Source organism: Centruroides sculpturatus, unplaced genomic scaffold, assembly GCF_000671375.1.
Source record: "Centruroides sculpturatus isolate CEXI.00-Female unplaced genomic scaffold, Cexi_2.0 scaffold25, whole genome shotgun sequence".
In the NCBI taxonomy this organism is placed as follows: domain Eukaryota; kingdom Metazoa; phylum Arthropoda; class Arachnida; order Scorpiones; family Buthidae; genus Centruroides; species Centruroides sculpturatus.
In genome coordinates, this window is record NW_019384428.1 from 636,361 (window position 1) to 650,540 (window position 14,180).

The window sequence follows — 14,180 nt, forward strand, 5'->3', positions numbered from 1 at the left end:
TGTTTTTATACAGTATTTAATGACTAAAATATCATCATGTTAAAATAATAATAATAAAAGTATAGTCGTAAAGACTTAGGCTGTATAATTGATATGTCGTGAGGACCAGCTCCAACAGGTGATCTGGTGGCTATGATACATTGTTTCTGTTAAAAAGAAAATAATTACATAATAATAATTATTATTAAACACTTTTATTTAACTCTGTTTGTATCGTCCTCAAATCTTGCAACTCAAATTTTATCCATTTCTAATTAAGACACAAGGCTAAAACTTTGATAACATATCTAAGTTCGATGAAAACGCATTTTAATAACGTTTTAGAAGAAAAACACCACCCAACCACTTAAAACCTGATAAACATAGTCAAATGTAGAATTTGACTAATTATATATGCATGTAAATACATTATACTGGTGTATACAGTGGGATGGGATGGCTTCACCACGCAATCATGAGGAAAAAGAGCTAAAAAAGCGTTTTGTTTTTAATTTTTTAAATATATTAAAATTATTTTTGTTAATTTTTTTTCTAAATCATTAAGAGTGTAATTTATAATTTTACGCTTGGATAAGGAGGAAAAAAAAAGTAATTATAAAAATCACTCAACAAGAAAATATATTTATATACTTAGATAAATGTGTAAGATGCATGCACTGATGATATAATTAGGTTTAAGAATTCATAGGTTTCAGAATTAGCAAGTGCTTAGAACGTCACACTACATTTATCAACAAGGGAAAACATGTCGAAGATGACCGCAATTACTGAAAACAAGAAGTTGGCATTTATTATAGATATAATTGAAAGTAACTTGATTAATGGTTCTGGTTGATTAGCTAATTTATAAGTTCCTCTCTGCATGAAAGACTTTACATAATCCTCAAAAAATCTATTTAGATCATGAGTTTTCGAAGTATATTTTATATTAAAATTTCCATAGCTATGAAAATAAAATATCTATTTTTAAATAAATTTTTATAAATAATTGGTGCAAAGTTTATTCATAGAATATTAACTTACATTATTTTCAGAAGTCAATATTTTAATAGCTGCAAATGACCCTTAAATCAATATAAAGTTTATTTGATAATTTAAATTTCCAAGTTCGTATTTAATGTAGATACCAATATTGGCTTGAAAATAAGTGACAGTTATTTGATAACCTAGACTAATTAAAAAATTATTTTTAAAAACTAATTATATTCTTCCAAATGAAACTGTAAATAGATACGAGTGACTTTCAACTCAAATTGATCGCAATTTCTAGATTGAAAAATGTCTGTTGGATATTTAAATTCATGTAAATTATGTTTTTATCATCTCTCCGAACAGAAGAGAATATAGTATTATTTATTGGAACTGATAAAGCTGATCTATTTATGGAAAACGTATGTTTTCTAACACTTGGTGCATTTTTCTATTTGCAGATAAGCTTTATCCGTGTTGGTGAGTTATTCATATCACATAACAACTTTTCTTTATATAAATATAAAAGAAATAGCCTATTTTGATTATTTTTCCATTATAATACGATTCCTTTGGTTTTGATATTACTTTCAATACACCAAGTTGCAACAGTTATTTCAGTTTTTATTTTTAGCTGTTTTGTATAAGTAATATTGCATTAACATAAATATTATTCTAGGAATTTTCGTTTTATATTTACTTATATATCGAAATTTCATTTACAAAAATAAACAATAACATTTCCCTTGCGAATTATTGCATCAGTTGCAATAAATTATTGGAAGTACAATTTTTATCATTATAAAAATGTGAAAAAATAATAATATACGAAATTCCGTTGTAAGAAAAAATATTATAAAGAGAAAGAGTTTTAGAGTTTTTCTTTACAAAAATTCAATTAGTGTCTTATTACTTTCAAGTAAATTATTGCATTAATTTACACAATAAAAATTATATAAAGGAATTATATTTTCTTGACACATTATCAATTTTAATGCTTTTCTTCTTAATCAGCTCTCTTCTAAGATGGACTCTCTTATCAATTAAATTTAATTAATTATTCATTTAAAACTTTCTGTTATAAGAGAACTATTTTTATACTTAATCTTTATGATATTTTTTTTACTGAACAGTGCCATTTATTTCATGTATCTTTTAATTTTCTTAATGAAATAATTCAACGAATTTATATTAGTGTAAATTAATTATTAACAAGTCAATTGTCAGAAATTTTGAAGAAAGCCAATTTACTGTATCTATGAATTTTTTACGCATTTGGAGACAGTACGAGCAAATGAAACCAAATTTATCAAAATTATCCTTTCATTCAAAAGGTTACGACTACATTTTGTCCGAAAATAATAATAATAATAATCGATTCGACGTATACAACAGGACGGGCTATGGGTCTAATTAAACTGTAGCATTCAGTAGTTTTAGAACACTGTTGAATATCACACTTTGAGCAAGTACAGGACATGCAGCTAGAATGTTCCGAGGATTAATTTATGTTATTAATTACACAATATACATTATTGATTGTTTTACATTATTATTACATTTCTAATTGTATTTCGTAGATTAAGTTTAAAACTGATACCTAGCTTTTCTAAGTACAATATAAAACTTTTTCGAGCAGCGCCAAGTATCTTCGCTAGTTTAATATATTCGTTAATATTGCAAATTTATTTTACTTAGATTTAAATAAAATATTCAGAAATACATATTGTATTCCTGATATCTTTTCACATTGATAAAAGAAGACAATTGCTATTTTCAGTGATTAAAAATAAACTGTTTTTCCATCCACCCAGAAACTATTCCAAAAGATTCGTTGTGAGATTTTTGAAAATTTCATGGATATAATCTCCTCGCAAAATTTTACATCTATTTTCACTCAGTTTGTCTACAAATTTATAAGCACAAAACACAGTCATTTTCGTACAATCTACTTTCAGAATTACTGAGTATTAATACGAAAAGTAGTTATATTCCATATTTCCAAATTCTACTTTATTTACATAGAATTTACGAGAATGGAGGCCGCTTTACATAGCGGCATCCATTCTCGCAAAGTGCCAATAAATTTTTGTGGGCGTATTTTCCTGTAAATATTAAATAGCGAACCCTTCAATATCTGTGAATTTACTGAATTTGCAGTTTTTCATTCTAAATGACATTATCATCATCAAACGATGTGACTTCCAAACAAACTTTTGCGTTCAAAATTTATTAATTGTCTATTAATCTGAGAACGAAAATTTAAAAATGATAATAGTTTAGTTTTATAAAGTTTAATAAATTTTGTACATTTCTAGAAAAAATTGGCGGAAAACACAAAGGCTTTAGTAACACTTCGATAAAAAGATGGCATTAGTTAATCCAAACTGATCTAGAACGAAAGATCAGTATCAGTTCATTAATGTCATCACCGCTTAATCTCTTAAAATCCTACCAAAAAGCATCCCCATTAGTCTTCGATTCATATGATTAAGTAGTTTTATCCTTCACCGATTACATGGCTTAAAATGATTCCGAATAGGACAGGTCAGTGTTTTTTTCGTTTCAAAAAATACCAGTATTAGTTTATTCTTTATTAAAAATATAAATTGTCGTATCATTTTTATGTAAATGTTTTATTTTTTAAATTATTTAAAATACATACACGTTTTGGAATCATAGTTATATTTCCTTAAATGACATTAAAATTGATAAAATCATTTTGTTCATTATTTTTAAAAAAGAAGAAGAAATGAATAATTTGAATTAAAATAAACAAAATTTTGAACAATTAAAATTTATTTAAATAAACAAAACATTGAATGAATGATGAGAGAATTTAGACGGTGTAAAAATTAATGGATATCTTATCAATAACATTAGGTATGCTGATGACATCGCCCTATGTAACACCTAAAATTCTAAGTAGATTGAAATAAGTGGGAAAAGCAAGATATCAAATGAAAATAAACGTGAACAAAACGAAAGTTATGATAATCTGAAAAGAAAAAAACAAAAATCTAAAGATAATGTTGGATCAAAAGAAAAAAAAATTAGTCATTGCTAGTTTTGGACAAAATCAAAAACACTATATAAATACTGTACAGTTTTTCTTTACACATATTCTGGTAAGTACTTTGAGAAAGACTTATAAGTTTTGCCATCTTATTCAAATAAGCAATCTTACAATAAATAAGTTATTTGAATGATGATGATAAACAAAGTATATCCTCGATTTTAATATAGTTAAAAAAACTAATAATTTATTTAGTTTCGTTTTAAATTTTAAATTTATAAATAAATATATAGTTATAGATCAAAGTTAGTAACTTTTAAGTTTTATTTCTTTTCCGATCTTATTCAGCTCCATTTCGGATACAGGAAATTAAAGAAAAATAAATAGATTTGAAATTTGAAAGTAGTTTTGTTTTTATGGAAAGAAGAAAATCTTTAATATCTTAAAAAAATTTTAAAAACTTAATTTCCTATGCAGCTATAAACAATAAAATATCCAAAAGCAGAAAGACTAACTAGTACTATATTATATAAAAAACTAAATAAATTCTAACTCATTCTAATTTTTATATTTATTGGAATTATTTACTTTTATTTTTCGTTAAAGAAAATAGAACAATGCAAAGTTTTATCCTACATGTTACACCTTGCATATTCCAGTAAATTATATACTAATATTAATCTAAATAACGTTTTCTAATATAAATAAATTTACATAATAATAATGTTAGAGAAATAAGTAATAAAATTGTTTGTATCAGTTACAGAATACTGTAGGATATAGCATACACTAATTTTGTATATATTTCGATACATTTGATCTAATAAATAGGCTTTATAGTAATCAAGGGATTCGTTAACTGCATTATTAATTTCTCCTTGTGGCTATTCGACTTATCTGAATAGTGTAATAGTAATAAACTGTAATAACATCGATAAAACAAACTTTACCAATTAAAAATAAATTGAGCATTTGCTTATAGTGTAATTACAATTGTAAAAAATTTTAATATTAACTATCAAAATACATGTACTTTTCTATTACAAAATCATGTTTTACATATTTATCTTAAAATAGCTAAATAAAAATCATACGTACTTTAAAAGTAACATTTAAATTCAAGATATAAAATTCTTTATTCAGCTTTGCAATAAAATCCTAATTTTATATAAAATATTTATAAATTTCATAATCTTAATATTATTAAATTTTAATGAAAAATAAAAAAGAGACGATGTAATAATTTGTTTTCTTAGAATCTTTATATTTTATGCAGTATTAATCTTTTGTTAGAGAAAATAAATCTACACTTGGAAAATTAAAAACTTTAGCGCATATTAACAAAACAAATTTTAAAGTAATGTAATTTTCTGATATGAAAATTTCATCTATGTAAAAGATATTTTCATTGCGTCAATAAGCAATTTATATATATATCAATTATGTATTAGAAAAACTATTATTCGAGATTTCCTTGCGGAGTTTTTGGCGTGATAAAATTACATTACAGACAAACAAAATCCTTTTTATTTCAGAAAAGGTTTTTTTTATAATCTAAAGTTATTATGTTAATTTAATACTGAAATAATGATTAATCATTTAAGGCTATAAATAAATAAATAACATTATATATGTTATATAAACATATAAGGCTTTCAGACAAAATTTTCGTGAAGAAATTTTGAATTTACCATAAATTCTCTGAGATATCTAATATTGACTGAAGAGAAATCCATAAACAGCTAAAAGCTTTCCTCCGAAATGCAAATCTCAAAGCTTTCAGTTTCTTTCTACTATATCACTGACACAATTTCATACATTTGAGAAAGTCCTAACTTCCAAAAGAGTCAATATTGATAAAGAGTAGAGAAAGAAGTTATAAGAACTATTCGAAAGGAAATTTAATCTAGATACCTCAAGATAGTCCTCTTTAATCTGTGCTATTTGATAAGTAGATTGAACGAAATTGTTAGTTAAAACATTACATACATTTGAAATAAAACTTTGATCCAATTCAATACAGGAGATTTATTTCTTGTTCACTTTGAAATTGCACCGGAAAATTGAAGACAATTTTATAACTAGATTTTATAATTTTAAAAAATGCGTTAATGTATCTACGATTAAAAAATCTGACATCAATCGAAATTTCATTTCTTAAATGAAACTTGCTTTCTTATAATTATTACATATGAAATATTACGGTGTAATATAAATTAGTAAAAACTTAATTTGTTTAATTGTTTTATATAATTATAATAATAATTTAACTAAACAAAAAAATTTACATATGGTTATATGGATTTTAATAATGATAGTAGAAGTAGTCGACCAGATAACCGCACAATAAGTTGTCAGATTGTCATTGCGGAGGATTTGGATTCGAAGTCAAACAATACCTTATCGTTTATCATATGTAGAATTGATCGGAGCATTGATCTACTACACTATGAATCATCTTATAATAGGTATAATTGCTTATCGTAAGGCATCGACTTATCATAGGGTACTCGATGTACCGATTCCTTACGATAAAACAATCAATATCAAAGAATATTTTTTTATTTTTATCTCATTTAAATTTATGCAAAATGTAATAAAAATATTTAACAATTTTGTAATAATTTAACTTTTAACAATTTGAAATGACTTCAAACAATCTCTCGTAAACGTTTATGGCTATCATTATCCATAAAAATATCGCTATTAGCATTATATTTGTGTTGATATTATTGTTTCAAAAGAAATTTAATGAAATTTAGTGTTATTAGCATTACCCAAATGCCAATATAATTGGATAATTTATCTGAAATAATACTTTTTACAATAATATTTATAAAGAAATTATACTGTTATCGATGCTTACTCTAATTAAAATTATAATTATTTGAAATTATTATAAAAAAACTTTTAATTAATACAGAAAAACAAGAAATTTGCATTGTCATCAGATATTTATTAACAATTAGTAGCAGATATAAAATATAATAGTATATTTATGTGAATATATCTTAAATTTTTTTTAATTTAAAATAATAATTGATAGATTATATATTTTAACATTATAATTTTAATATTTTTTAAATTGTATTTTTGACTAATAGTAGAGGAGAAGGTGGTATTATGGAACCCCAATCACATTATAGTGAATTGTAAACAAGGAATCATAACTACAGCCACATTTTTTGTGCTAAAAGTACTGGTAACTATTAAACTAAATGTTTCTAATTGGATCTTTCGTTAGTGTAACTATAAGTATGGTTTTTGAAGGCTTCTGTTCAAAAATTAAGAAAGTAGGCTTAGGGAAAACCGGGTGATAATATGGAACCCTAATGTATGTTTTCAAAAAATGCTTTAATGTATCCAAAAACAAATAGGAAAGTACAAAGAATGTTAAATAATTACAAAATTATTTACTCTAATGTATTTTATCGAAAAAATGCTTTTATAATAGAAAAATATGACCTCCATCAACAATATATATTCCAGCAGCTCTTTTTCGATATTTTCAAGAAGAATTGGCTTTCTATCTAGTGTCTTTTTCACAAATTGCTCCGGACGAATGTCTGCTTGCAAAGTAAGAGTTCGGGAAAGTTGGGTTCCATATTAAAAGCACCAATGGGGTCCGTATTTCACGCATCGCCATCTTGAATTAACTTATGTCTGTCAAGACCAAATTTTAAAAAACGTGAACATCACACAGATTAATATGCACCCCTAAGTCTCTGGAACGGAATACATGCACCAGTGAACCTACAACTACACGATTTATATTTTAGAAATAATTAAATTCACTTAGCATTCAAAACTTTCGAATTTCGAAAAACACAAATATGCTAATTCACTACGGACAACCGTTTAACTAAAGTGAAATGGGTTTTCCCCTTGCTATGGATGTCTGCCTACTGCAGTTCAGCCACAATCCGCTACAGTTCGCCTTTATTATTAGTTTGAAATGGAGGGGTTCCATAATACCTTCAGGGTTCCATAATACCACCTTTTCTCTATGCTTTAATTTTAGAAGAATTTTTTAGAGTAAAGTATTTTCGGGACATAAAAATACGGTAATAAGAAATTAATAAAAAAATGAAGTTTTCAATAAAACGGAAATCTATTCTTTCCGAAAGATGTTTATCCTTCCAACTGAAATACCGGTACACGCATCATCTCATGTTTTATTATGAATATTGAATTTAGAACGTAACTATCTAACATAACAGTGTGTAGACACTGGAAAAGTTTTCTCGTAATAAACTAGATTTAAAAAAAATGATATAAAAGTGCAATTCAATAATATAACATAAATCATAAGTACGCATGACTTGACTTTTATTCTGCTGATGTAATTTTTCTATAAAATTCGATTTTGTGGATTCATCACACTGGAAATATTATAATATAATCGATTATGTTTTAATATTAATAATAATTATTATTTAGTAATAGCAGTAAGTCTTGTTCTCTTATTCTACCGTTCTGCACAAATTTCTTGTCGAATAAGTGTTAAAGCAATAATAAGTCAACGCATCTTGTGGGCACTCTTCCAAGAGGAAAGGCACTTTCCTCTNTATGTTTTAATATTAATAATAATTATTATTTAGTAATAGCAGTAAGTCTTGTTCTCTTATTCTACCGTTCTGCACAAATTTCTTGTCGAATAAGTGTTAAAGCAATAATAAGTCAACGCATCTTGTGGGCACTCTTCCAAGAGGAAAGGCACTTTCCTCTCGGGAGTATCCCCATCCGAAGAAGGACTTTCTATGGGAAAACTAGTCCTTATTCAGGTGATAGACACACAAAGAAAATCCAGAAAACTCCATGCGATCAGTGCACGAACCCGCAGTTAACTGCCATTTAGTTTTATCCACTCGGACACTGGTGGGCCTCAAATTTGATATAAAAACATGAAGGTAGTCAGAAAATAAATTAATTTTATAAAATCTTGAAATGATTTTTTTAGGATTTTGAATTATTTTGAATACCAAAATCATTTCATAGAATGTTTCTTTATATAAAGATTTGTAGCATGCCAAAATATTAAAATTTCCAAATCACTATAGGTATTAAAAAAAGACCCTCTTGGTGCTCACAGAGTAAAATGCGCCAAAAATGAAAATAATATAGGCCTATATAATTATATTTATACAATTCAGTAATGAATATATATATATATATTGTAACATAAAAACAAGTAAACAGAATTAATATAATAATAATTAATTTGAATTATTTTCATTTTTATTGCAAGATAGTGCATTACAGGAAAACGAACTAAAGTACTTAGTCTTTTTTTGTATTATCAAGTACAAAACATTTTGATTTATTTTAATGTCAAAAATCTTGACCTTCAATCATATATTAAGATATTTCAAATTTATTTTTGATCTTTTACTGATTTTTTTTTTTTTCTTTTCTTTTCTAAGTAGAGAAGGATTACATTATGTTTGGGTCAGATGTCGTACATCTCATAAATTTAGATTTTTGCTTTACAACCTTTATATGTTTCAGTTGTAACTCATAGTATAAAGACATAAAACAAGAGAATTATTGTTTTTCTAGTCAAAATATTTTTTTTATTTTTCTAAATAAAATGTTTGTGAAATAAAATTCGAATAAAAATCTTTATTCTTTCTTCAAATATATATTACAAATGTAAACTACTGAATAAAATACAAAATAAAGAATTTACAACTAAGACAATATTTGTCATTTTCTACTGAATAGTTTATGTACTTTTTCAAGAAAAGTTGTTAATTGTTGCGCTTTATCATCATCTCAATCTGTATTTGTATCGGATAATTGACTGTAAATATCTGTTGTCTTCACTAATTTTATCTTTTGTAAATTTAAAATTTCAAAGATTCTAAATACATTCTAATTACAAATAACAATAGCTAGGTAGAATTCTTACATAATAGGATATCTCGTCTAAAATAAATCAACTTTAATTTAAACATTGAGATAAATCCAAGAGTTTTTAATGACTTTAAACAAAATTTCAAATTCCTAATAATTTTTCAAAACATATATAAAAATTACATCACTACGTATTCAATTTGCATTCATTTTTATGAACATTCATATCATCTCTTTCGACAACTTTATGGAGAATTAATAAAACGTTAATTAGAATTGCATTATAATTTTTAAAATTATTTATTAATTTCACTGTTGACATTTCACAGGACAGATCAGTTAGATTTTCAATTCTTAATTTATTTTTATTAATCATGACAAATAAATGGCTAATGAAACTTATTTATTTATATATTTTATAATATATACTTTATGCATGCATGAAATGGAAATGGCAGTAAAAAATATTTTTATGAAAACAAATTTTAATATCATAAGCTTTTTCTCTGAAACACGTATATAAACATATCCAGAAAGTACTCGAAACTTTCTTCAGACAGTTCAAAACGTCTGACAATGAAAACAATGCAAAAGATAGTTTTTGTTTTCATTTCTCCTCTTGAAAACAACTTTTCTGCGTATCATATACAGTATAAAAAATAAAAATTCGATGCACTAGTTGTTTATTTTTAAAGTCTCAATAAATCTTTATTAAATTTTATTTTATAAATATAAATTTAAATATATTTTTTTAAATTTTAGATCTACATTACAGACTGTATATTGTGTCTAAAGAATTTTTTTTATTATATATCCCGTAATTACAGGCTTATTTAATAAAAAAATATAATACTGTATTTTTACTTTAATGATCCATTAAAATGCTAATTACACTTAAACTACGTATTTTTATCTATCGAAAAAGAGTAAATAGGATCAAGTATAGTAATAAAAATTTACTTGATTTTACATATGATTTTACCATCTTCTATATTGACATGTAATAAATTTAAAATATACTTATTAGTCTGATACTGTAATAAATCTATATTATTATATAATACATTATATAACAAATAATAATATCATTAAATATCTAAAGATTATAATTTTTATTTGTAATATGTATTTTTGTAACAAGTTAAACTTCTTTTGATTCATCAATATTTGGAATCAAATCAATCTTCTACCAATAAATATTTTCTCAATATTAATCTAGACCTTTACATTTTGAATAAATAAATCATCTTATTTTATATGAAAAACTCACTTTCTCTATCTAAAATAAAATACTGTTATTTATATTTAAGAAGGTAAAGACTTTGTTTTAAATTAGTTTATATATATATATATTTCAGTAAAACGTAAAATAGATTATTTTTTCTAAAATTAAAGTTTAAATAGAAATTATATTGTTTGAATCATCGAAATTGTTTACAGATTTGATGGAAATTTCCAATTACTGTGCCCACCAGCAGCTGAACACGGAACAGTGGTCATGGGTTCGTGCCTGAATGGGTTTCTATAGGAAACTGGCACCTAAATAGAAGCCAGTTTCACGTAGAAAGCACCCCCTTTGCAGATCGGGAAACACCCCCCCTTGGCAGATCGCTCATGCATTCCGTTGCCTTATTCCATCAAGCCAATGCAATTCAATTACTTCTTTTTATAAACTGAATAAATATAAATAGAATTTTTAATATATATTAGTTTATTTCTAAACATGTAGATTAATATGCTAAATATGCTGATAATAATGAAAAAATCATTTTAAAAAATCTAAGAATATCCAATAACGAAAATACTCTAGCACTAAAAGCAATAAGAATAATTTTTTAATGAAAATAGAGAGAAAATTAAACGATAATTAACAACAGTATTTTTATATTCTTGTAAATAATATTTTATTTTATTAAAAATAAACTAAATACAGAAAAAATAATTAAGAAAAATAATAATAACTAAAAATAAAGCGTATAAAGCTACAAAATTACAAAATTTCAATATTCGATTCTATGCGGTTGTTAAATTCGAGTTATTTGTAATAAAATATATTTATTGGAAAAATTCGAAATTGGAAACATTGGAAACATCGTGAAATATTTGCCCATTATAAGTTAGCATAATTGCTTTACTAAATATTGTTTATATCGTTAAATATTGTAACCATTTAAACCAATTTCCATTCTAACGTTTTTGTTAGCCTACAATTTCTCTAAATAGTGGAGCATATATCTGAATGGAAGATCTACATTACTTCTAGACTTTTCTTGCTTTTAGAAGAAGTTATATATGTTAACTCAGCAGAGATTTATGTCAACATTCTCCCGAACACGAATCAATTATCGCATGAATAATTACATCGTTAAACAAAGAGTTGTAATGATATTCAGAATAGAAAATAAATAAATTACAAATACTTTATATTCGTGAAAGTTTAAAAATTCAAGATAAAAACTATATTAGTTTAAGCCCTAATATTACTTAAATTAGAAATATGATGAAAATATTTATATATATAAAACATGAGGTTCATTCGTAGTGTTGTACTGAACAGTATTATCTAAGTTCATACCGTTTACATTCCTATATTATTTATCTAAACAACTTTATCATCGTTGATTTTAAACCACAAAAGATGAATTGCCTTGTCATTCTCAATACGTGACAGCGCAATATTTTGCAGAAATGACTTTATAAATAAAAGGTGATCAACCTCTGCACGGTATTAATTTGATCTGATCAGATTTTAATTAACTCATTAATTAATTAAAAACATATTGTATTCGAGCTATTCCATTTTTTATACTTTTTGTAACATCATATTTCGATATCAAAATCACAATATTAAGAATAAATTATTATTTAAATATTGAAAAAATTTAAATAATTCTACGCATATACAATCAAATTCTTTAAATTAGATAAGTCTATACAATGGCAGGTTAATATCTTCCAGGGCACCTATACAAAGAAGATTGTGAGCCTCACTATATAATTTTATAACATCATAAACTAAAATCATTTAGTTGCAGCTATAGAATTAGGTATAAACTTTGGCATATAATTGCAATGGTGAAATTGTTTATTTTTCCAATTCCAGGACCTCTAGGTATGTACTATACTTCATGCGCTTAATGTGCAATTCGGTATTGACCTCACATTTGTTTCAACATGAAAGAGAAATCTTTACTATTTATTTTAATTGTACAATTGCATATAACTTGAAAACTGGCATAAAGTTATTTTATTTTTGTGTATCGTAGATGAGTTTTTGAAGACTGTTCCATCCAAGTAATGCTGCAAAATTTTCAGTTATAAATTCATTTTTTCACCTGAATCGTGATAGAAATCCGAAAAATGAGTGATAATGTCTTCCGCATCCCTAATTGTGAAGGCAGTGAGATTCTGTGCTTACGATAAATGCGACCTTTCTGTATATCATGTTCAAAACTCAATTATTTTGAAAGTATATCTTCCAAATATCTTTCTAGTTAGTATCGTATTGTATCAATTTCAATCCTTTTGCATCCCGAACGAGCCCCAAAATATATGGGATTTAAAAGAATAAAAGACGAAAAGAACAAGATAAGTCTGCTTCGCTTTCCTTTGCCAAATCTCACATAATGTTTTTCTTATCCTCGGGTCAGGTGAATACGCCCCATATATATTTTATCATAAACACAACTGTTATATAAAATGACGGTGCAACATGGGATCCATACAGCAGAGATGGAAAAGATTAATTATATATATATTTAGTTTGGATTATTAACAGAAGTGTTAAATTATTTACTAAACAAAATGATATTTTACTCTTTAGAAAACATATTTTTATCAGTTTAAAATTGATTTAAAATAATCTAAATCAGCGCTGTCCAACTGGCGGCCCGCGGGGCGTATACGGCCCGCCAAATAATTTTTACGGCCCGCGAGTACATTTTACTATGAATAAATTTATGTTACTAAATTATTATTATTAATATTAAAATTATTTTACTACCGTGTTTCCCCGAAAATAAGAGTGTCATATTAATTTTTGCTCTGAAAAATGCTCTAGGTCTTATTTTCAGGGAATGTCTTATTTTTTCCAGGAAGAAGAATTCACATTTATTATTGAACAAAAAAATTCCCAAGTCGAACTTAGACGAGAGTGACGTATATCCGGTGTGTCGAACTGTCGCCTTTTTATAGCGTCAACATCGGACTCGCTGACCAATTAGTGCTTACTGAACCGTAGCACTATGCAAATGTCGTGTGGTTTATCAACCTTCTTGGCCCCCGAAATGTTTGGTGAAGAAAATATGGCCCGCGGGCTATGATAAGTTGGACAGCGCTG